The 23,317-nt window shown below is 42.6% G+C and overlaps 6 pseudogenes; all 6 read right to left on the reverse strand.

Moving 5' to 3' along the window:
- Nucleotides 1-6,541: 6,541 nt before the first annotated feature.
- Nucleotides 6,542-6,603, reverse strand: LOC138639800 (U7 small nuclear RNA; annotated as a pseudogene).
- Nucleotides 6,604-8,309: 1,706 nt separating this feature from the next.
- Nucleotides 8,310-8,371, reverse strand: LOC138639815 (U7 small nuclear RNA; annotated as a pseudogene).
- A 1,700-nt stretch (nucleotides 8,372-10,071) lies between these two features.
- On the reverse strand, nucleotides 10,072-10,133 carry LOC138639833 (U7 small nuclear RNA; annotated as a pseudogene).
- A 3,946-nt stretch (nucleotides 10,134-14,079) lies between these two features.
- On the reverse strand, nucleotides 14,080-14,141 carry LOC138639835 (U7 small nuclear RNA; annotated as a pseudogene).
- Nucleotides 14,142-15,366: 1,225 nt separating this feature from the next.
- On the reverse strand, nucleotides 15,367-15,428 carry LOC138639839 (U7 small nuclear RNA; annotated as a pseudogene).
- A 3,149-nt stretch (nucleotides 15,429-18,577) lies between these two features.
- LOC138639820 (U7 small nuclear RNA) lies at nucleotides 18,578-18,639 on the reverse strand (annotated as a pseudogene).
- Nucleotides 18,640-23,317: the final 4,678 nt, after the last annotated feature.

A 23,317-nucleotide genomic window follows, 5' to 3' on the forward strand; every position in this document is an offset into this window, starting at 1 on the left:
CCTTTATTAATTTTGTTGCCCTCCTTTGTACTCTCTCTAGTTCCATTATATCCTTCCTGAGCACCGGTGCCCAAAACTGGACACAGTACTCCATGTGCGGTCTAACTAGGGATTTGTACAGAGGCAGTATAATGCTCTCATCATGTGTATCCAGACCTCTTTTAATGCACCCCATGATCCTGTTTGCCTTGGCAGCTGCTGCCTGGCACTGGCTGCTCCAGGTAAGTTTATCATTAACTAGGATCTCCAAGTCCTTCTCCCTGTCAGATTTACCCAGTGGTTTCCCATTCAGTGTGTAATGGTAACATAGTAACATAGTAACATAGTTAGTAAGGCCGAAAAAAGACATTTGTCCATCCAGTTCAGCCTATATTCCATCATAATAAATACCCAGATCTACGTCCTTCTACAGAACCTAATAATTGTATGATACAATATTGTTCTGCTCCAGGAAGACATCCAGGCCTCTCTTGAACCCCTCGACTGAGTTCGCCATCACCACCTCCTCAGGCAAGCAATTCCAGATTCTCACTGCCCTAACAGTAAAGAATCCTCTTCTATGTTGGTGGAAAAACCTTCTCTCCTCCAGACGCAAAGAATGCCCCCTTGTGCCCGTCACCTTCCTTGGTATAAACAGATCCTCAGCGAGATATTTGTATTGTCCCCTTATATACTTATACATGGTTATTAGATCGCCCCTCAGTCGTCTTTTTTCTAGACTAAATAATCCTAATTTCGCTAATCTATCTGGGTATTGTAGTTCTCCCATCCCCTTTATTAATTTTGTTGCCCTCCTTTGTACTCTCTCTAGTTCCATTATATCCTTCCTGAGCACCGGTGCCCAAAACTGGACACAGTACTCCATGTGCGGTCTAACTAGGGATTTGTACAGAGGCAGTATAATGCTCTCATCATGTGTATCCAGACCTCTTTTAATGCACCCCATGATCCTGTTTGCCTTGGCAGCTGCTGCCTGGCACTGGCTGCTCCAGGTAAGTTTATCATTAACTAGGATCCCCAAGTCCTTCTCCCTGTCAGATTTACCCAGTGGTTTCCCGTTCAGTGTGTAATGGTGACATTGATTCCTTCTTCCCATGTGTATAACCTTACATTTATCATTGTTAAACCTCATCTGCCACCTTTCAGCCCAAGTTTCCAACTTATCCAGATCCATCTGTAGCAGAATACTATCTTCTCTTGTATTAACTGCTTTACATAGTTTTGTATCATCTGCAAATATCGATATTTTACTGTGTAAACCTTCTACCAGATCATTAATGAATATGTTGAAGAGAACAGGTCCCAATACTGACCCCTTAGGTACCCCACTGGTCACAGCGACCCAGTTAGAGACTATACCATTTATAACCACCCTCTGCTTTCTATCACTAAGCCAGTTACTAACCCATTTACACACATTTTCCCCCAGACCAAGCATTCTCATTTTGTGTACCAACCTCTTGTGCGGCACGGTATCAAACGCTTTGGAAAAATCGAGATATACCACGTCCAATGACTCACCGTGGTCCAGTCTATAGCTTACCTCTTCATAAAAACTGATTAGATTGGTTTGACAGGAGCGATTTCTCATAAACCCATGCTGATATGGAGTTAAACAGTTATTCTCATTGAGATAATCCAGAGTAACATCCCTCAGAAACCCTTCAAATATTTTACCAACAATAGAGGTTAGACTTACTGGCCTATAATTTCCAGGTTCACTTTTAGAGCCCTTTTTGAATATTGGCACCACATTTGCTATGCGCCAGTCCTGCGGAACAGACCCTGTCGCTATAGAGTCACTAAAAATAAGAAATAATGGTTTATCTATTACATTACTTAGTTCTCTTAGTACTCGTGGGTGTATGCCATCCGGACCCGGAGATTTATCTATTTTAATCTTATTTAGCCGGTTTCGCACCTCTTCTTGGGTTAGATTGGTGACCCTTAATATAGGGTTTTCATTGTTTCTTGGGATTTCACCTAGCATTTCATTTTCCACCGTGAATACCGTGGAGAAGAAGGTGTTTAATATGCTAGCTTTTTCCTCGTCATCTACAACCATTCTTTCCTCACTATTTTTTAAGGGGCCTACATTTTCAGTTTTTATTCTTTTACTATTGATATAGTTGAAGAACAGTTTGGGATTAGTTTTACTCTCCTTAGCAATGTGCTTCTCTGTTTCCTTTTTGGCAGCTTTAATTAGTTTTTTAGATAAAGTATTTTTCTCCCTATAGTTTTTTAGAGCTTCAATGGTGCCATCCTGCTTTAGTAGTGCAAATGCTTTCTTTTTACTGTTAATTGCCTGTCTTACTTCTTTGTTTAGCCACATTGGGTTTTTCCTATTTCTAGTCCTTTTATTCCCACAAGGTATAAACCGCTTACACTGCCTATTTAGGATGTTCTTAAACATTTCCCATTTATTATCTGTATTCTCATTTCTGAGGATATTGTCCCAGTCTACCAGATTAAGGGCATCTCTAAGCTGTTCAAACTTTGCCTTCCTAAAGTTCAATGTTTTTGTGACTCCCTGACAAGTCCCCTTAGTGAAAGACAGGTGAAACTGCACAATATTGTGGTCGCTATTTCCTAAATGCCCGACCACCTGCAGATTTGTTATTCTGTCAGGTCTATTAGATAGTATTAGGTCTAAAAGTGCTGCTCCTCTGGTTGGATTCTGCACCAATTGTGAAAGATAATTTTTCTTGGTTATTAGCAGAAACCTGTTGCCTTTATGGGTTTCACAGGTTTCTGTTTCCCAGTTAATATCCGGGTAGTTAAAGTCCCCCATAACCAGGACCTCATTATGGGTTGCAGCTTCATCTATCTGCTTTAGAAGTAGACTTTCCATGCTTTCTGTTATATTTGGGGGTTTGTAACAGACCCCAATGAGAATTTTGTTACCATTTTTCCCTCCATGAATTTCAACCCATATGGACTCGACATCCTCATTCCCTTCGCTAATATCCTCCCTTAAAGTGGACTTTAGACAAGACTTTACATAGAGACAAACCCCTCCTCCTCTCCGATTTTTACGATCCTTTCTAAACAGACTGTAACCCTGTAAGTTAACTGCCCAGTCATAGCTTTCATCTAACCATGTCTCGGTTATTCCCACTATGTCAAAGTTACCTGTAGATATTTCTGCTTCTAGTTCTTCCATCTTGTTTGTCAGGCTTCTGGCGTTTGCGAGCATGCAGTTTAGAGGATTTTGTTTTGTTCCAATCTCCTCACTGTGGATTGTTTTAGAAATGTTCTTACCTCCCTTCAGAGTATGTTTTCCTGGGTCTTCTTTGTTCGAGTCTAATGTTTTTCTTCCCGTCCCCTCTTCTTCTAGTTTAACGCCCTCCTGATGAGTGTAGCGAGTCTTCTGGCGAATGTGTGTTTCCCAGGTTTGTTGAGGTGTAGTCCGTCTCTGGCGAGGAGTCCATCATACCAGTAATTCACACCGTGGTCCAGGAATCCAAATCCTTGTTGTCTGCACCATCGTCTTAGCCAGTTGTTTGCATCAAGGATCCTGTTCCATCTCCTGGTGCCATGCCCGTCTACTGGAAGGATAGAAGAAAAAACTACCTGTGCATCCAGTTCCTTTACTTTCTTCCCCAACTCTTCAAAGTCCTTGCAGATTGTCGGTAGGTCCTTCCTTGCCGTGTCATTGGTGCCAACATGTATCAGAAGAAATGGGTGGACGTCCTTGGAGCTGAAGAGCTTTGGTATCCTATCGGTCACATCCTTGATCATCGCACCTGGAAGGCAGCATACTTCTCTTGCAGTTATGTCCGGTCTGCAGATGGCTGCTTCTGTGCCTCTCAGTAGTGAGTCTCCCACCACCACCACTCTTCGTTGCTTCTTGGCTGTACTTTTTGCTGTCACTTGTTGCTGTGTGCCCTTTTCTTTTTTGCTTGCTGGTATTGCTTCATTCTTAGGTGTGCCATCTTCATCCTCTACAAAGATTTGATATCGGTTCTTCAGTTGTGTGGTTGGTGATTTCTCCATGGTCTTCTTGCTTCTTTTGGTCACATGCTTCCACTCATCTGCTTTTGGAGGTTCTCTGACACTTTTTTCACCTTCTGTGACCAGTAGAGATGCTTCTGTTCTGTCTAGAAAGTCTTCATTCTCTTTGATGAGTTTCAAAGTTGCTATTCTTTCTTCCAGACCCCGCACCTTTTCTTCTAAAAGGGCCACTAGTCTACACTTCTGACAGGTGAAATTGGATTCTTCTTCTGGTCGATCTGTGAACATGTAGCACATGCTGCATCTCACCATGTAGGTTGTCACATCTGCCATGTTGCTCCTAGATCCTGCTGACTTGCTGTGTGTTTTCCTTCTTGTGTAATCTACTCAGCCAAGCTCTCTTGCAATAATGTCCTACAGGCAAAAATTCTGGCTTGAATCCCTGGTTTGGTGATGCTTTCGAAGCAGCTGGTCCCGGCTGTACCCAACGATCTTCTAGCTTAGGGAGACTTCGCTTCTCCCAGAAGGCACCTGGAATATGCAAATTAGCCTCCTAAAGCTTGAATCCCTGGTTTGGTGATGCTTTCTAAGCAGCTGGTCCCGGCTGTACCCAACGATCTTCTAGCTTAGGGAGACTTCGCTTCTCCCAGAAGGCACCTGGAATATGCAAATTAGCCTCCTGAAGCTTGAATCCCTGGTTTGGTGATGCTTTCGAAGCAGCTGGTCCCGGCTGTACCCAACGATCTTCTAGCTTAGGGAGACTTCGCTTCTCCCAGAAGGCACCTGGAATATGCAAATTAGCCTCCTGAAGCTTGAATCCCTGGTTTAAATGGTGATATTGATTCCTTCTTCCCATGTGTATAACCTTACATTTATCATTGTTAAACCTCATCTGCCACCTTTCAGCCCAAGTTTCCAACTTTTCCAGATCCATCTGTAGCAGAATACTATCTTCACTTGTATTAACTGCTTTACATAGTTTTGTATCATCTGCAAATATCGATATGTTACTGTGTAAACCTTCTACCAGATCATTAATGAATATGTTGAAGAGAACAGGTCCCAATACCGACCCCTGCGGTACCCCACTGGTCACAGCGACCCAGTTAGAGACTATACCATTTATAACCACCCTCTGCTTTCTATCACTAAGCCAGTTACTAACCCATTTACACACAATTTCCCCCAGACCAAGCATTCTCATTTTGTGTACCAACCTCTTGTGCGGCACGGTATCAAACGCTTTGGAAAAATCGAGATATACCACGTCCAATGACTCACCGTGGTCCAGCCTATAGCTTACCTCTTCATAAAAACTGATTAGATTGGTTTGACAGGAGCGATTTCTCATAAACCCATGCTGATATGGAGTTAAACAGTTATTCTCATTGAGATAATCCAGAATAACATCCCTCAGAAACCCTTCAAATATTTTACCAACAATAGAGGTTAGACTTACTGGCCTATAATTTCCAGGTTCACTTTTAGAGCCCTTTTTGAATATTGGCACCACATTTGCTATGCGCCAATCCTGCGGAACAGACCCTGTCGCTATAGAGTCCCTAAAAATAAGAAATAATGGTTTATCTATTACATTACTTAGTTCTCTTAGTACTCGTGGGTGTATGCCATCCGGACCCGGAGATTTATCTATTTTAATCTTATTTAGCCGGTTTCGCACCTCTTCTTGGGTTAGATTGGTGACCCTTAATATAGGGTTTTCATTGTTTCTTGGGATTTCACCTAGCATTTCATTTTCCACTGTGAATACCGTGGAGAAGAAGGTGTTTAATATGTTAGCTTTTTCCTCGTCATCTACAACCATTCTTTCCTCACTATTTTTTAAGGGGCCTACATTTTCAGTTTTTATTCTTTTACTATTGATATAGTTGAAGAACAGTTTGGGATTAGTTTTACTCTCCTTAGCAATGTGCTTCTCTGTTTCCTTTTTGGCAGCTTTAATTAGTTTTTTAGATAAAGTATTTTTCTACCTATAGTTTTTTAGAGCTTCAATGGTGCCATCCTGCTTTAGTAGTGCAAATGCTTTCTTTTTACTGTTAATTACCTGTCTTACTTCTTTGTTTAGCCACATTGGGTTTTTCCTATTTCTAGGCTTAATAATATAATGCATCAGTTTACCTTACCTAGATCATTTATAAAAAGGTTAAACAATAATGGGGCCACGACAGAGCCTTGTGGTACCCCACTTGAAACACTATTCCAATTGGATGTGCTACCATTTATCACCACTCTTTGAGTACGATCACTGAGCCAGTTACTAATGCACCTAACCGTTCCCTCGTCAGTCCCACAATTGTTAATTTTTTCAATGAGGATAGTGTGAGATACGCTATCAAATGCGTTACTGAAATCGAGATATACTTTATCTACCACATTTCCCTGATCTGCATAGTCAGTGTTTCAATTAAAAAAGAAAATTAGTTTAATCTGGTAAGACTTGTAATACACATACGCTTCCTCTGTTTAACAATTTTATTCTTGCAAATATTTATAGAACAATTATGGTAGTCTATTTTCTCAATAAGTAGCAATTCAACACATTTTTTATTCTATTTTTCACAAATATTTGGGCTTTTCAGCATTTGCCAAAAAACTGTTAAACAAATAGTAAAAGAGCTATAAACACTGATCACAAGGAGCGTTTAATCCGACCTCCCCTCACTGATCACCATCAACATCATGGAGACAACACAGAACAGGTTTTTCCCAGAGGATACAAGATTGATACATTTATTTACATTAAAACGAAAGGGCAGAACTAAATAATATCATTACCTGAGTTTGCCCACACTATCCTGATGTATATTTCTGTGGGGTCATCTGTTTTACCAGAAGGGGTGGAGCTATGCAAATTTTTCTCTATAACCTTTGCTTGCCAAATTCCCTTTTTTCAAACTTTGGTCACTTTTTTGCATTCAATTTTTTTTCAAAGCAGATCTTCCTCCATAATCACTGATCTCAGACACTCCTTCTAAAATTCCAGTAAAGCCATCCATTAAAGAGTTTGTCTTGAAAATGGAGATTTGCATAGCTCCACCTCCTTCTTTAAGATGAGATGGAAAGGAGGGAGGTGAGCTGCATAGAAACCAATGGACTGGAGAGATTTGTCTGGGATGTTAAGAGTTAACTCAGAGTTTTAGAATTTGAGAATACCCTTTTTATGTAAAATGTCTAGCCTCACCCCTTCCTGTTTATGTAAATATATGTATCAATCTTCCTGAATAAACCTGTTTTGTCTTTTTTTGTGAACAAAAGAAATATAATTTTTTTTTATTATATTTGATGTTCCTGACTTTTGGCTTATAATCTGATGTTGAATATTATTTGTGCTGTATCATTGTTATGGAAAGATAAATGATTGTACAATAATGTTTAAGAAAATGAGCTCAAAGAAGATCTAATATCAAAAGGCTGAAAAAGGAGCATATTTTGATCCAATGCCACTATACAAAAATGTACATATAATTGAACATTAGGTTCTTAGTTTAACATTCTTATCAGACTGTATGAAGTTTCTGCAGCATCATGGCAAACTCAGTGTGTCCTAACTATTGTTACCTTAAAGGAGTGGTGTTGAGCACTAACCACCTCCGCAGCGACAATTCACCAGCAGGGCGGGTGGACTGGTGCAACACAGCACACATGCTCCAAGACTGAGTCCTCAAGACTCAAAATCACACTGCCCCACAAGCACAAAACCACAGCAACAACGGCCTCCTCACGGTACCAGATGTAGACTCTTGCATTTCCCCCTGTTAAAAACCATTCTAATACTCACTACCCATTCTTCAAGCTCATCTAGATCCTTCTGAATCCTTTCTCTGTCTTCTCTAGTGTTAGCTATCCCTCCTAGCTTTATATCGCCTGAAAAATTGCATCAGTTTACCTTATCTAGATCATTTATAAAAAGGTTAAACAATACTGGGGCCACGACAGAGCCTTGTGGTACCCCACTTGAAACACTATTCCAATTGGATGTGCTACCATTTATCACCACTCTTTGAGTACGATCACTGAGCCAGTTACTAATCCACCTAACCATACCCTCGTCAGTCCCACAATTGTTCATTTTTTCAATGAGGATAGTGTGAGATACTCTATCAAATGCGTTACTGAAATCGAGATATACTATATCTACCACATTTCTCTGATCTGCATAGTCAGGGTTTCCATTAAAAAAGAAAATTAGTTTAATCTGGTAAAACTTGTAATACACATATGCTTGCTCTGTTTAACAATTTTGTTCTTGCAAATGTTTATAGAACAATTATGGTAGTCTATTTTCTCAATAAGTAGCAATTCAACACATTTTTTATTCTATTTTTCAGAAATATTTGGGCTTTTCAGCATTTGCCAAAAAGCTGTTAAACAAATAGTAAAAGAGCTATAAACACTGATCACATGGAGCGTTTCATCCGACCTCCCCTCACTGATCACCATCAACATCATGGAGACAACACAGAACAGGTTTTTCCCAGAGGATACAAGATTGATACATTTATTTACATTAAAAGGAAAGGGCAGAACTAAATAATATCATTACCTAAGTTTGCCCACACCATCCTGATGTATATTTCTGTGGGGTCATCTGTTTTACCAGAAGGGGTGGAGCTATGCAAATTTTTCTCTATAACCTTTGCTTGCCAAATTCCCTTTTTTCAAACTTTGGTCACTTTTTTGCATTCAAATTTTTTTCAAAGCAGATCTTCCTCCATAATCACTGATCTCAGACACTCCTCCTAAAATTCTAGTAAAGCCATCCATTAAAGAGTTTGTCTTGAAAATGGAGATTTGCATAGCTCCACCTCCTTCATTAAGATGAGATGGAAAGGAGGGAGGTGAGCTGCATAGAAACCAATGGACTGGAGAGATTTGTCTGGGATGTTAAGAGTTAACTCAGAGTTTTAGAATTTGAGAATACCCTTTTTATGTAAAATGTCTAGCCTCACCCCTTCCTGTTTATGTAAATATATGTATCAATCTTCCTGAATAAACCTGTTTTGTCTTTTTTTGTGAACAAAAGAAAGATAATTTTTTTTTATTATATTTGATGTTCCTGACTTTTGGCTTATAATCTGATGTTGAATATTATTTGTGCTGTATCATTGTTATGGAAAGATAAATGATTGTACAATAATGTTAAAGAAAATGAGCTCAATGAAGATCTAATATCAAAAGGCTGAAAAAGGAGCATACGTTGATCCAATGCCACTATACAAAAATGTACATATAATTGAACATGAGGTTCTTAGTTTAACATTCTTATCAGACTGTATGAAGTTTCTGCAGCGTCATGGCAAACTCAGTGTGTCCTAACTATTGTTACCTTAAAGGAGTGGTGTTGAGCACTAACCACCTCCACAGCGACAATTCACCAGCAGGGCGGGCGTCCTGGAGCCACACAGCACACATGCTCCAAGACTGAGTCCCCAAGACTCAAGATCGCACTGCCCCACAAGCACAAAACCACAGCAACAACGGCCTCTTCACGGTACCAGATATAGACTCTTGCATTTCCCCCTGTTAAAAACCATTCTATTACTCACTGCCCATTCTTCAAGCTCATCTAGATCCTTCTGAATCCTTTGTCTTCTCTAGTGTTAGCTATCCCTCCTAGCTTTACATCGCCTAAAAAATTGCATCAGTTTACCTTACCTAGATCATTTATAAAAAGGTTAAACAATACTGGGGCCACGACAGAGCCTTGTGGTACCCCACTTGAAACACTATTCCAATTGGATGTGCTACCATTTATCACCACTCTTTGAGTACGATCACTGAGCCAGTTACTAATCCACCTAACCGTACCCTCGTCAGTCCCACAATTGTTCATTTTTTCAATGAGGATAGTGTGAGATACTCTATCAAATGCGTTACTGAAAATGAGATATACTATATCTACCACATTTCCCTGATCTGCATAGTCAGTGTTTCCATTACAAAAAAAAAATAGTTTAATCTGGTAAGACTTGTAATACACACGCTTACTCTATTTAACAATTTTATTCTTGCATATGTTTATAGAACAATTATGGTAGTCTATTTTCTCAATAAGCAGTAATTCAACACATTTTTTATTCTATTTTTCACAAATATTTGGGTTTTTCAGCATTTGCCAAAAAGCTGTTAAACAAATAGTAAAAGAGCTATAAACACTGATCACATGGAGCGTTTCATCCGACCTCCCCTCACTGATCACCATCAACATCATGGAGACAACACAGAACAGGTTTTTCCCAGAGGATACAAGATTGATACATTTATTTACATTAAAAGGAAAGGGCAGAACTAAACAATATCATTACCTGAGTTTGCCCACACTATCCTGATGTATATTTCTGTGGGGTCATCTTTTTTACCAGAAGGGGTGGAGCTATGCAAATTGTTCTCTATAACCTTTGCTTGCCAAATTCCCTTTTTTCAAACTTTGGTCACTTTTTTGCATTCAATTTTTTTTCAAAGCACATCTTTCTCCATAATCACTGATCTCAGACACTCCTTCTGAAATTCTAGTAAAGCCATCCATTAAAGAATTTGTCTTGAAAATGGAGATTTGCATAGCTCCACCTCCTTCTTTAAGATGAGATGGAAAGGAGGGAGGTGAGCTGCATAGAAACCATTGGACTGGAGAGATTTGTCTGGGATGTTAAGAGTTAACTCAGAGTTTTAGAATTTGAGAATACCCTTTTTATGTAAAATGTCTAGCCTCACCCCTTCCTGTTTATGTAAATATATGTATCAATCTTCCTGAATAAACCTGTTTTGTCTTTTTTTTGTGAACAAAAGAAAGATAATTTTTTTTATTATATTTGATGTTCCTGACTTTTGGCTTATAATCTGATGTTGAATATTATTTGTGCTGTATCATTGTTATGGAAAGATAAATGACTGTACAATAATGTTTAAGAAAATTATCTCAAAGAAGATCTAATATCAAAAGGCTGAAAAAGGAGCATATGTTGATCCAATGCCACTATACAAAAATTTACATATAAATGAACATGAGGTTCTTAGTTTAACATTCTTATCAGACTGTATGAAGTTGCTGCAGCGTCATGGCAAACTCAGTGGGTCCTAACTATTGTTACCTTAAAGGAGTGGTGTTGAGCACTAATCACCTCTGCAGCGACAATTCACAAGCAGGGCGGGTGGCCTGGTGTCACAATCGGAGATAGCATGAGTGGAATCACCACAATAAAAACATAGCCCATTCCGACGTCTGTGTTCTTGCCGTTCAGCTCTGGTCAAAGTCCTATCACATTGCATAGGCTCAGGCCTATGCTCAGATAATACCGCCAAATGGTGCACAGCTTTACGCTCACGCAAGCGTCGGTCGATCTGAATGGCCAAAGACATAGACTCATTCAGACCAGCAGGTATGGGAAATCCCACCATGACATCCTTAAGGGCTTCAGAGAGGCCCTTTCTGAAGATTGCTGCCAGGGCACATTCATTCCACTGAGTGAGCACAGACCACTTCCTAAACTTCTGACAATATATCTCTACCTCATCCTGACCCTGACACCTAGCCAGCAAGATTTTCTCTGCCTGATCCACTGAATTTGGTTCGTCATAAAGCAATCCAAGCGCCAGGAAAAATGCATCAACATCACGCAATGCCGCATCTCCTGGCGCAAGGGAAAATGCCCAGTCTTGAGGGTTGCCACGTAACAAAGAAATAATGATCCTTACTTGTTGAACAGGGTCACCTGAGGAGCGAGGTTTCAAAGCAAGAAACAATTTACAATTATTTTTGAAATTCAGGAACTTAGATCTATCCCCAAAAAACAAATCAGGAATTGGAATCCTAGGCTCTGACATCGGATTCTGAACCACAAAATCTTGAATGTTTTGTACCCTTGCAGTGAGATTTTCCATCCAAGAGGACAGACCTTGAATGTCCATGTCTACACCTGTGTCCTGAACCACCCAGAGGTAAAGGGGAAAAGAGAGACAAAACACACTGCAAAGAAAAAAAAATGGTCTCAGAACTTCTCTTATCCCTCTATTGAGATGCATTAATACTTTGGGCCAGCTGTACAGTTATGATCTGGTGGTTAGGACAATAATGGACCTGGTGGTTAAGAGCACCCGGAAAGACCTGATAGTTACAATAACACAGGACAAGCTCTGGGAAGTGGGAACTCTGCTGACCGCAATCCCTAATCCTATCACACACACTAGAAATAGCTGTGGATTGCTCCTAACGCTCCCTATGCAACTCTTCACAGCCTCAGAACTAGCTAGCCCTAAAAATAGAAAAATAAGCCTACCTTGCCTCAGAGAAATTCCCCAAAGGAAAAGGCAGCCCCCCACATATATTGACTGTGAGTTAAGATGAAAATCACAAACACAGAGATGAAATAGATTTAGCAAAGAGAGGCCCGACTTACTGAACAGACAGAGGATAGGAAAGGTCACTTTGCGGTCAGCACAAAAACCTACAAAAAGCCACGCAGAGTGTGCAGGAAAAAAAAACCTTCCGCACCGACTCACGGTGCAGAGGCGCCACTCTGCATCCCAGAGCTTCCAGCAAGCAAGACAAAATTCACAATAGCAAGCTGGACAGACAAATAGCAAATAAGAAAATAGCAAGGAGGAACTTAGCTTCTGCTGGAGTAAACAGGTAACCAGAACGATCCAGGATCGAACTAGACCAATACTACAACATTGACAGCTGGCATGGAGCAATGATCTAAGTGGAGTTAAATAGAGCAGCCAGCTAACGAATTAACCTCGTCACCTGTGGAAGGAAACTAAGAAACAGCGGCTCCACCCACAGCCACCAGAGGAAGTCCATGGACAGAACCAGCCGAAGTACCATTCATGACCACAGGAGGGAGCTTGACAACAGAATTCACAACACAGCACACATGCTCCAAGACTGAGTACCCAAGACTCAAGATCGCACTGCCCCTCAAGCACAAAACCACAGCAACAACGGCCTCCTCACGGTGCCAGATGTAGACTCTTGCATTTCCCCCTGTTAAAAACCATACTATTAGTCGCTGCCCATTCTTAAGCTTATCTAGATCCTTCTGTATCCTTTCTCTGTCTTCTTTACTGCTAGATATCCATCTTATCTTTGCATCTTTGATCTACTCATCTTTGATCGCAGTGTGCTGGGGGTTAATGTGCCTTGAGCGGTCCATGACCCCTCCTGGCACATAGTGCCGGATGTCAGCTGCGATTGTCAGCTGACACCCGGCTGCGATCAGCTGCGCTCCCCCCGTGAGGGCGGACGATCGCATATGATATACTATGCCATCGAGCGTCAGATAGGCCCAGGTCACCTCGACGGGATAGTACGTCTAAGGTCAGAGAGAGGTTAAAGGAGTGGTATCGTGCACTAACCACCTCCGCAGCAATAATTCACCAGCAGGGTGGGCGGCCTGGTGCCACACAGCACACATGACCAAGACTGAGTCCCCAAGACTCAAGATCGCACTGCCCCACAAGCACAAAACCACAGCAATAACGTCCTCCTCACGGTTCCAGATGTAGACTCTTGCATTTCCCCCTGTTAAAAAACATTCTATTAGTCGCTGCCCATTCTTCAAGCTCATCTAGATCCTTCTGAATCCTTTCTCTGTCTTCTCTAGTGTTAGCTATCCCTCCTAGCTTTACATCGCCTAAAAAATAGCATCAGTTTACCTTATCTAGATCATTTATAAAAATATTGAACAATACTGGGGCCACGACAGAGTTTTGTGCTATCCCACTTGAAACACTATTCCATTTGGATGTGCAACCATTTATCACCACTCTTTGAGTACGATCACTGAACCAGTTATGAATCCACCTAACCGTACCCTCGTCAGTCCCACAATTGGTCATTTTTTCAATGAGGATAGTGTGAGATACTTTATCAAATGTATTGCAGAAATCAAGATATACTATATCTACCGCATTTTCCTGATCTGCATAGTCAGTGTTTCCATCATAGAAGGAAATTAGTTTAATCTGGTATGACAAGCTTGCTTCAAACAAACACTAGCTCTGTTTAACTGTTTTATTGTTATAAATATATGTAGAAAAATTATAGTAATTTATTTTCTCCATGACGTAGAAATTCAGCACATTATTTCTACTTTTTGCAAATATTTGGACTTTTCAGCATTTGCCAAAAAGTTGTTAAACAAATAATAAAAGAGCTATAAACACTGATCACATGGAGCGTTTCATCCGACCTCCCCTCACTGATCACCATCAACATCATGGAGACGACACAGAACAGGTTTATCCCAGAGGATTCAAGATTTATACATGTATTTACACAAAGAGAATGGGGCAGGGCTAAATAATATCATTACCTGAATGAGCCCACACCATCCTGATGTATATTTCTGTGGGGTCTATTCAGTGGATATTAGGACCAGGACCACGGTCTCTTATGACATTTCCTTTCCACTTGTATAGAGAAGTTTCTGGCATGTTTTCCCAGACGTGGGATGCAAATTTTTCTCTATAATCTTTGATTGCCAAATTCAATTTTTTTCAAACTTTGGTCATTGTTTTGTGGTGAAAATTTTTGGAAAGCAGATCTTGTTCCATAGTCACTGATCTCAGAGGCTCCTTCTGAAATTCTTAGTAACTAAAGGTCAGTCAGAAGTCGTGAGTTTAATTAAAACACCAAGGAATGACCCAGACTCACAGATAATACTCAATACTGTAATTATATTATTTGTGCTCCTGCCTCGTTGTACAGATGCAGAACATGAGTGTGTTGATGTCTATGGTGAGGATATGGAGGTTTCTTGGTTGCAGGTGTAATAAGTGCACGTCTGCCGGCTGGGAATGTCTGTACAAAATACAATGTGACCAATGATCACAAACTCTTCCGTCTCCTTCCTTCTAAACGTTCAAATATTTGTGAAAAATAGAAAGGAAGTTATAACTACAAATAAAACTAATGTTTATATATTAGAGTTTTGTCTGATTCTGAGTATTATCTGTGAGTCTTGGTCGTTCTTTCATCTTTTGACTAAGCACAAGTCTTCCGACTGAGCTCTAATTTTTAAGAAATGCAGGAAAATCCTCAGGGATCAGCAATCAGGGAGGAATGTTTAATGCCTCCCCAGTCCTGGTTATCTGCATAGTGAGATAAGCCCTGCCCCTTCTGGCAAATTTACAAATATTGGCAGGACTAGCCCCGCCCCTTCCTGTTTATTTGCATACATGTATCACTCTTGTATTCTCCAGGATAAACCTGTTCCGTGTCGTCTCCATGATGTTGATGGTGATCGGGGAGGTCGGATGAAAAACTCCATGTGATCTGTAGCTTTTGTTACTTATTGTTTGTCAGCTATTTGGCAATTCTGAGAAGCCTGAATATTAACAAAAAGAAGGAAGATAAGGATTACTCATAGTGTAAACAGTTATGGTAACAATTTGGGCTTTTCGGCATTTGCCAAAAAGCTTTTAAACAATTAGTAAAAGAGCTGCAAACACCGATCACCATCAATATCATATAGACGACACAGAACAGGTTTATCCCGGAGGATACAAGATTGATACATGTATTTACATAAAGAGAGCGGGGCGGGGTTAAATATTTTACATTTAAAGAGGCATTCTCAAGTTCTTAAATTGCTTTAATTAGGTAGACAGTATTAAAATAGGCAAGTTAGCAATTGACTTTTTTTTTTATCGGCTGTCATTCTTCTAAAAAGCTTTTGTCATTTACAGCTAATTTCAATGAGGCTCCAGACCCTGGAGTGAGGAGTAAGTACACCCCAATGAGAGGGGTTAACTCTTAACATCCCAGACAGCAGTCCTTTGATTTGTATACAGCAGCTGCTCACCATCTTTAAGGAGGGGGTGGAGCTATGCAGATTTTTACTTTCTAGACAAATTCCCCAATTGTTGTTTTTCTGGATCTTTGATCATCAGTAAATATCTTCATCCTTTGTCTTCCTTAACAAAGGTCTTCTCATAACAGATCTTCTTCATGCAATTGGCCAATATTCACAAACTCATCCTTCTTGCTAATCTGCATATTTTAGTGGGATAAGCCCCACCCTTTCCTGCTAATATACATTTGGAGCGCCCCCGTAGGGCAGTGGGGTACTCAGTACCGGTTCCTTCGGTTCTCGAGGGTGATGTCACGGTGGATGACCCGGTCCGTGACCCTCAGGAGGTCCGTTGATAAAAGGGGAAGGTCTTTAAAGGGATAATGTTCGTGACGCCACCTGTGGTATTTGGTCAGAGTGACCGACGCTGCTTAGAGGTCTGCTGGGTTGATGTTATGGCAGCTAGATGGTATACCTTCCCACAGGTGAAGTATATCCCCAGGGCTTCCAGTATGTAGATGGTAGAATGGTGAGGGGTGCAGTGAAGAACGAGGACACAGGGTTGCAGTCTCTTTACCTTTACTGAAGGCTTCAGCATCCACAGTCCAGAGCACCAGATCACAGGGCAGGCAGAGTCCCCTTATCCAGGTGGAAATCAGTAGCCTTCCTCTAGCGCCTGGGTGTTGTAGTACATTACTGCTGAGCTTCTCATAAGGTCCTCACAACTGTTGTTGGTGTTCTAGATGTAATGTCTCTCTCTGTCCCCCAGATGGATAGGAACAAACTCGTATGACTGATGGCCTGAGGCTTTTTACAGGGACTCTAGCACACCCCGGCCCCTCACAAGTTGCCACCGAGATCAGTAACTTGGAATTAGCTGTCCTGCCAGTCTCTGGAGCAAGGCATAGAGACTGTTGCTCCCTCAGTGTTCCGGCTACTGGATCCTGCGCCTCGGAAGGACGCAGCCTGTGCAGGGCAGGACTCCTTCTGGTTTCCTCTCCTTTTGCTATGACTTCGTTTCTCACCCTCTACAACACAGTTTGCTGTTCGTGTCCTTTCTTAGGATGCTGCCGCACGTGGGGCAGGCGCAGCTCCGTGGCCTTCTGTCTAGGCCTCTGACAGGATCCCACCCCTGTCAGGGATCAACCCTGTCGGCAATCACTAGATGTTCCTCCTTCCTTTCTGTCTGCCTGACAGAAACTGACTCCGGGAAGCCCAGCCAGCTTCTCCCTCACTTCCTATCCAGATCACCAGTTTTTCCTAATTGTGGAGAGTGCCCTAATAAATAGGAGCATAGCTCCCCCTGGTGGACTGGAGTGTGAAGTGTGTTGCATAGAGTAGTAGGACTAGCCCCACCTTGTCCTATTTATGTAAATCTTGTATCTTCCCGTATAAACCTGTTCTGTGTCGTCTCCATGATATTGATGATCGGGGAGGGGAGGTTGGATGAAACGCTCCATGGGATCAGTGGTTGACTAATTGTTCAATAGTCTTTCTCGTGCAGGATAGAGATTTCTCGATGATCGTTGGTCTTGTATCCTCTTCCGGCAATCTTCAGTGATTACGCCGGTATACGGTGATTCCGGTGCCAATGATGTCTGGACGGTTTTATATGATGTTTATGGAGCTGATTAGGAAGATGACTTTGATTTTAACAGATTGGCTCTAGTTTCAGAGATATTTATTGTCATAATTAATTAATTAATCACAGGAGATTTCTGGTATCAAAAAGTGAAAAAGTGTCTTTTATAGCATTGTAAGCTACAAATTAAAATACAAACTAATTATATAGGATATTTCATTACATCAGATACTGCTAGAATCAAAAGAGCAAAACTGACAGCATCTGTTATCACACACAAGTCACATTGGGGGATGGATTATTTTCCATTTTTGTATTATCACAAAGCTAGAATCAGTTCAGAAAAATATCTAAAAATCAATTAAAAAAAAAAAAAACCCTCGGCATCTAAACATAGTAACATAGTTAGTAAGGCTGAAAAAAGACATTTGTCCATCCAGTTCAGCCTATATTCCATCATAATAAATCCCCAGATCTACGTCCTTCTACAGAACCTAATTGTATGATACAATATTGTTCTGCTCCAGGAAGACATCCAGGCCTCTCTTGAACCCCTCGACTGAGTTCGCCATCACCACCTCCTCAGGCAAGCAATTCCAGATTCTCACTGCCCTAACAGTAAAGAATCCTCTTCTATGTGGGTGGAAAAACCTTCTCTCCTCCAGACGCAAAGAATGCCCCCTTGTGCCCGTCACCTTCCTTGGTATAAACAGATCCTCAGCGAGATATTTGTATTGTCCCCTTATATACTTATACATGGTTATTAGATCGCCCCTCAGTCGTCTTTTTTCTAGACTAAATAATCCTAATTTCGCTAATCTATCTGGGTATTGTAGTTCTCCCATCCCCTTTATTAATTTTGTTGCCCTCCTTTGTACTCTCTCTAGTTCCATTATATCCTTCCTGAGCACCGGTGCCCAAAACTGGACACAGTACTCCATGTGCGGTCTAACTAGGGATTTGTACAGAGGCAGTATAATGCTCTCATCATGTGTATCCAGACCTCTTTTAATGCACCCCATGATCCTGTTTGCCTTGGCAGCTGCTGCATGGCATCTGATAATTTTTTATCTAGACCTGTGTGACATCTCAGCTACAACATCTGATCTTATTCAAAACACTAAGAACCCTCAGTGCCAACTAATATAATAATAATAATCATCTATCACACAAAAGCCAAGACTCACTGCTATCAGCAGAAACTGTAATTTCTATTTTTCACAAATATTTGGGCTTTTCAGCATTTGCCAAAAAGCTGTTGAACAAATAGTCAAAGAGCTATAAACACTGATCACATGGAGCGTTTCATCCGACCTCCCCTCACTGATCACCATCAACATCATGGAGACAACACAGAACAGGTTTATACAGGAAGATACAAAACTAACGCCCCTCCCACTAATCTACATATTGTAGCAGCATTAGCCCCACCCATTCCTGCTAATTTACATATTGTAGTAGCATTAGCTCCGCCTCTTCCTGTTTATGTAAATACATGTTTCAATCTTGTATCCTCCTTGTAAACCTGTTCTGTGTCGTCTCCATGATATTGATGGTGATCGTGGAGATCGGATGAAACGCTCCATGTGATCAGTGTCTGTAGCTCTTTTACTAATTGTTCAACAGCTTTTTGGCGAATGCTGAAAAGTCCAAATATTTGTAAAAAAAAAGAAAGATGAGAAATAGCGTTTTGTTTTCTGCTGATTCCAGTGGGTTTTTGATTAAGATCAGATGTTCTAACTGAATTATATATTGAGAACAATGATCAGGGGTCGAGGTTTATTTATCTGACTTCGGATATTTTGCTGAATTGTTTCTAGTTTTGAGATAATTCATCCATGAAAATGATCCGTTCCCATAATGTGAGGTTTGGGTGATAACAGATGTGATGGAATTTTTTGAAGCCAGAATTCTACTGTAATTAATTAACTATTAAATATCTCAGAAACTAGAGACAATCTGTCAAAACCAAAGTCATATTGTTAATCTAAAGAATATTTCTGATGACAAAAGACCTTTGTTGAGGAAGACATAGGACGGAGACCTTCAGCAATGACCAAAGCTCCACAAATCTCTCCGCTAAGGAAGTTGCCAAAAAGATGAAGATTTGCATAGCTCCACCCCCTTGTGGAAAGTGGCTGCCAATGAAGGGAGGTGTCAGAAGAGGCCGACGGATCAACATTAAACCCAATCAGAACCCATAAGAAGACGGCCTGGAGCCTTAGGACTGTTGTCTGGAAACCCAAGGATTAGACAGAAGTGCCCCAGACCTGTACCTGTGTTTCCTTACCTTAAGCCTCCAAGTCTCTGTGATGTTTGTGCTAATGAACATCTGCAGGAGATATTTGGAGGTGGTAAGTGTTAGGGGTCGAGTTCCTGCCTCTGCACAGGGGGAATCTCGGGCCATCTCCGCTGCGGTCTCCCATTCTTCTCCTGCCGCAGTGGAGCCTGCTCAGCGGAGACGTCGATCCCAGTGTCTCGCTCAGTCTGACTCTGTGCTAAGAGTTACTGCTGCGTTTCCTGCTTCTGCCATTAAAGTCAGTGCTGGGCAGCGGCGAGCGGACGCTTCTGGGGCTAAGTCCTGCTTTTCACATTCTGAGCATGCCCAGAGTAAGATCTCTCAGTGGAGATCGAGGGTCACATGATCAGATACTGCAGCTAAGGTCATTGTAGGTGCTAGGACTAAATCCTGCTTTGCACTCTGAGCATGCCCAGGGTGAGATCTCTCACTGGAGATCGAGGGTCACATGCTCAGGTGCTGCAGCACTCCATTGGTCCTTCTTTGAAAGGTCCTAAACGTGCTGCAACTATTTAAGGCTCGCATGGCCACACGGCTATGCGCTAGTATCAAGTCATATGTGCTTTGCGCCAGTGTGGTTATGCATAAGTGTGTTCAGGGACCCGGCTGAAATAAGCCCCTAGAATACCGGCTTCTCCGGTGAGGAGATTGCATGTTGCATAACCACAGACTGCTATCAGCTTGGCAGTAAGCTTGTGCTCCTGTGAGGCTAACAGGGTGCAGTGCTTTCCTCTCGCGGCTGCTCTGTGAGGTAACAGAGCTAGTCTATACCGCCAAACTGTGCCACCATTCACTAGCAGCAGGTTCTTCCTGCACGGTGGACCCCGGGCTGCGAACGCACCATTTATAATAAATATCTATTTCTACTCGGTGCGTTCCGCTAGCCTTAACATAATACTAGCACCAGGGTCTGGCTAGTAAATGGCGTACGAACAGCGTCTACAGCGGTACATCCGGCAGCTGGAGGGTAGGTTGGCGGCTCTAGAGCGTGCAACCTCAGCTGTGGACGTTACTGCTGTCGCTGTTCAGGCTGCAAGTGTAGCTGCAGCCAGTTTGTCCGCTGCCACCCCTGCTCCGACTTTATCCTGTCTCCCGCTTCCAGACAAGTTTGCTGGTGACAGTAAGCTATGTCTGGGATTCGTGAGCCAGTGCTCCATACATCTCGAGCTGCTGGCTGCACGTTTTCCTACGGAACGGGCGAAAGTGGGATTCATTTTATCTCTTTTGTCGGGCAGGGCGTTGGAGTGGGCAACGCCGCTTTGGGAACGTGATGATCGTGTGGTACAGAGTGCTCCTATCTTCCTGGACGCTCTGAGGCAGGTCTTTTTGGGACCCCGTGTCACCCACGATACCGCGCTCCAATTGTTGGCAATTACTCAGGGTTCGTCCATGGTCAGCCAGTTCACCATCCAATTCCGGACTCTAGCTTCTGAGCTGGAATGGCCGGATAAAGTCCTTATTCCGGTGTTCTGGAAAGGACTGGCAGATCATGTTAAGGACGCCTTGGCCACCAGGGAGATTCCCGCCACACTGGAGGAGCTCATTACTTTATCTACCCGCATCGATCTCCGTTTTAACGAGCGGAGGTTGGAGCGGACCCAGTGTAGGCCGAGGTTTCGGCTGGCTCCCACCTTTGCCAAACCTCTAGAATCTCCTGTTATGGCGTCTGACTCCCATGAGGCCATGGAGGTTTCTCGAGCGGGACCTAGGTCTCAGACCGCTCGAGTACCTGTGGTGTGTAAAAATTGCCAGCAACTTGGACATTACGCTAATAAATGTCCACGGCGGTCGGGAAACGATCGCGTCTAGTGACCATTGGAGGAGGTTCACTGGACACAGCGGCATTTTCCTCCAAATTGTCCTTTAAAGGGACAATCCTGTTAGGCACATCCACTCATACAGTAGAGCTTTGTGTGGATTCCGGAGCAGAGGGAAATTTTATGTCTTCTGCTTTTGCTCTGCGCCACGCAATACCACTGGTTATGCTTGCCAAACCAGTAACTGTTAGAGTGGTGAATGGGTCGACACTTCTGTTACAGATCACACATCAGACTGTCCCTTTCACGTTAGCCATGTCCCCATCCCACCAGGAGATTATTTCCCTTCTTGTCCTTCCCGAGGGAATGGATGAGATTCTGCTGGGAATACCCTGGCTCCGTTTCCACTCCCCACATATTGAGTGGACCTCTGGGAGGATATTGGGTTGGAGTGAATCCTGTAAGGGCAGATGTGTGAAAGAGTGCGTTCAGGTTTCCACCACTGAGATACCCACAGATATCTCTACTCTCCCCAAATACTATTGGCCCTATGCAGACGTCTTCTCCAAAAAGGCCGCGGAGACCCTTCCGCCTCACCGCCCCTATGACTGTCCTATAGATCTCTTGCCTGGAGCGGAACCTCCTCGGGGACGTGTCTATCCTCTCTCTCTCCCGGAGACGGAGGCTATGTCCCAATACATCCAGGAGAATTTGGCAAGAGGGTTTATTAGGAAGTCAGTGTCACCAGCAGGGGCAGGGTTCTTCTTCGTACAGAAGAAGAATGGAGAATTGCGTCCTTGCATAGATTACAGGGGTCTTAACGCCATCACCGTTAAAAATAAGTACCCGCTGCCCCTGATTTCTGAGCTTTTTGATAGGCTACGGGGAGCTAAGGTATTTACCAAATTAGATCTGCGGGGAGCTTATAACCTGATTCGCATCCGTGAGGGGGACGAATGGAAGACGGCGTTTAACACCAGAGATGGGCACTATGAGTATCTGGTGATGCCCTTCGGGCTCTGTAATGCCCCAGCCGTTTTCCAAGACTTTGTCAACGACATCTTCCGGGATATGCTCTCCACCTCGGTCGTAGTCTATCTGGATGATATTCTCATCTTCTCTCCAGATATTGACTCCCACCGGAGAGATGTTGGCAGAGTCTTCGACCTCCTACGGGCAAACTCTCTTTACGCTAAGTTGGAGAAGTGTGTGTTTGAGCAGGAGTCTTTACCTTTCCTGGGCTATATCATCTCTGCCCAGGGATTGGCTATGGATCCTGCCAAACTACAGGCTGTGATGGACTGGCAAGAACCCCATTCATTTAAAGCGGTGCAGCGCTTTATGGGGTTCATTAATTATTACCGCCAGTTCATTCCGCACTTCTCAACTTTGGTAGCTCCCTTGGTAGCCCTCACCAAGAAGGGAGCAAATCCCAAAGTGTGGTCTAAAGAGGTCTCCAGGGCCTTTTCTTCTACTAAGTCTCATTTTGCTAGCGCTCCCATCCTACATCGTCCCGATGTCGATAAGCCGTTTATAATGGAGGTGGATGCCTCTTCCGTTGGTGCTGGAGCAGTCCTCTTCCAAAAGGATGCTCAAGGTCGGAAGCATCCGTGCTTCTTCTTCTCCAAGACCTTCACACCAGCGGAGAGGAATTATTCCATCGGGGACAGGGAGTTGCTAGCGATGAAATTGGCTTTCTCTGAGTGGAGACATGTCTTGGAGGGGGCTCGTTTTCCCTTCACAAGTTTTCAGAGACCACAAAAATTTGCTATATTTGCAAACAGCCCAGCGGCTAAATTCTCGCCAGGCCAGATGGTCCTTATTCTTCTCCCGATTCCACTTCACCCTCCATTATCTCACTGGGGAGAAGAACATTCGAGCTGATGCCCTTTCTCGCCCTGTTGTGTCATCT

Source organism: Ranitomeya imitator, chromosome 5 (assembly GCF_032444005.1).
Source record: "Ranitomeya imitator isolate aRanImi1 chromosome 5, aRanImi1.pri, whole genome shotgun sequence".
In the NCBI taxonomy this organism is placed as follows: domain Eukaryota; kingdom Metazoa; phylum Chordata; class Amphibia; order Anura; family Dendrobatidae; genus Ranitomeya; species Ranitomeya imitator.